The following is a 1,330-nucleotide window of genomic DNA, read 5'->3' on the forward strand; positions in this document are numbered from 1 at the left end:
AGCATACATGCTCTATTTCTCCAGCATCTGCAAAAAGCATTTTTTTCTGGATGTGACAATGCAAACACAGTGCAATACACACAAGAATTTTCCCCATTACAGGATGTAAGGTAGCAATCTTTACCTTAGGACTATTACCTTCACCTTTTGTTTTCCAAATCATATGCAACTTTGGAAGACATGTCATTTCAAATGGAAAAAAAAAAAAAAAGTCAGAAAGAATTCAGCTCATCCTCCCTCTCCATAAGCCCAGTCAAAGGGAGCAGCTTCTTAATTACTGAGCAAGAGAGTCAGTAAAACATCTCCACCTCCTTTACAGGATCCTCAGGCTCCAAACTCATTATCAGATTGCTTTTTAAGAGTCAGCAAATTAAACTCCCTCCAGCGTTATAATCACCACAGTGATTATAATTCCATGGTGCAGTGAAGTTTTAGGATGCTACAGACTTGCAGCCACTGTTATAGCCACAGACACTGCAATACACAGCCCCCACCAAGCAGCACCACACTGGGAAGCTCAATCTGCTTACTGGAACAATCTTTAAATAGTATTAACTGGCAGACAGCATTTCCTCTAACTCAGGCTGCAGCAGGGGTTGTAATGCATCCTGAATAGAACACAGCACATGCTTCTTAAGTTGTCCTATAACTGGCTCTTATTTATTACAGGTTCGACTTTCCCATAAAATGGGCTTAGGCAACAGAAAAAAAAAAACAAACCCTGTACATTTTTTTCAAACTATTGCTCCCAAAACACCATTGCTTTTTTGAGAACCATTACAAAATAATAATTGAGAATATTTCAGAAAACATTCTACTTGATCAAAAACAGTAAGCCAGAAATAGCACCTTCAGGCTCTAAAGTTTCCTTTAGAGGAAAAAAAAAAAAAAAAAAAAAAAAAGTCCTCTTTTATTTTTTAGCCACAAACTTGAAAGGTGAGTATGAAGAATAAGAAGGGCTTGGACCATGCTTTCTCAAGGGCTTAGCACCTGCCAGGTGGGGTCCAGGTATGGATGAAATTTGGCTACACTTTAGAATCAGCTTCTAGGAGCACTCTTAAATCTGGCTGTAAGTAGATGCCAATCAATCTAGTCTGTCTTGGAACTCTGTCCCTTACTAGATTCAATAATCACTCTTCTGAATGACAGCAGAGGGAAATACAGTATAAACTGTTTTGAAGATCTGAAAGGTTCTCTCCCAGAGTGATAATTACTATGTTTCCATTTCTGTTAATGACATCTAAGAACTGGAAACAAAAGCCGTGGTGGAGGATTAAGTAATTATGGAGTATTAGATGCATTTGAAAAGCAGGGTCACAGAAAAAGGCAG

The 1,330-nt window shown here is 38.4% G+C and overlaps 1 protein-coding gene across 1 annotated transcript in view; it reads left to right on the forward strand.

Moving 5' to 3' along the window:
- The first annotated feature begins 1,121 nt into the window (after positions 1-1,121).
- The window catches only part of LOC103623738 (rap1 GTPase-GDP dissociation stimulator 1-like), a 31,750-nt gene continuing 31,541 nt past the window's right edge, over positions 1,122-1,330 (forward strand). The window contains exon 1 of the mRNA XM_017746362.1: positions 1,122-1,330. This exon is cut by the window's right edge and continues 157 nt beyond it. The gene's annotated coding sequence lies outside the window, so the exon portion shown is untranslated.

The sequence above is a fragment of the Corvus brachyrhynchos genome, unplaced genomic scaffold (genome assembly GCF_000691975.1).
Source record: "Corvus brachyrhynchos isolate BGI_N302 unplaced genomic scaffold, ASM69197v1 scaffold279, whole genome shotgun sequence".
Classification (NCBI taxonomy): domain Eukaryota; kingdom Metazoa; phylum Chordata; class Aves; order Passeriformes; family Corvidae; genus Corvus; species Corvus brachyrhynchos.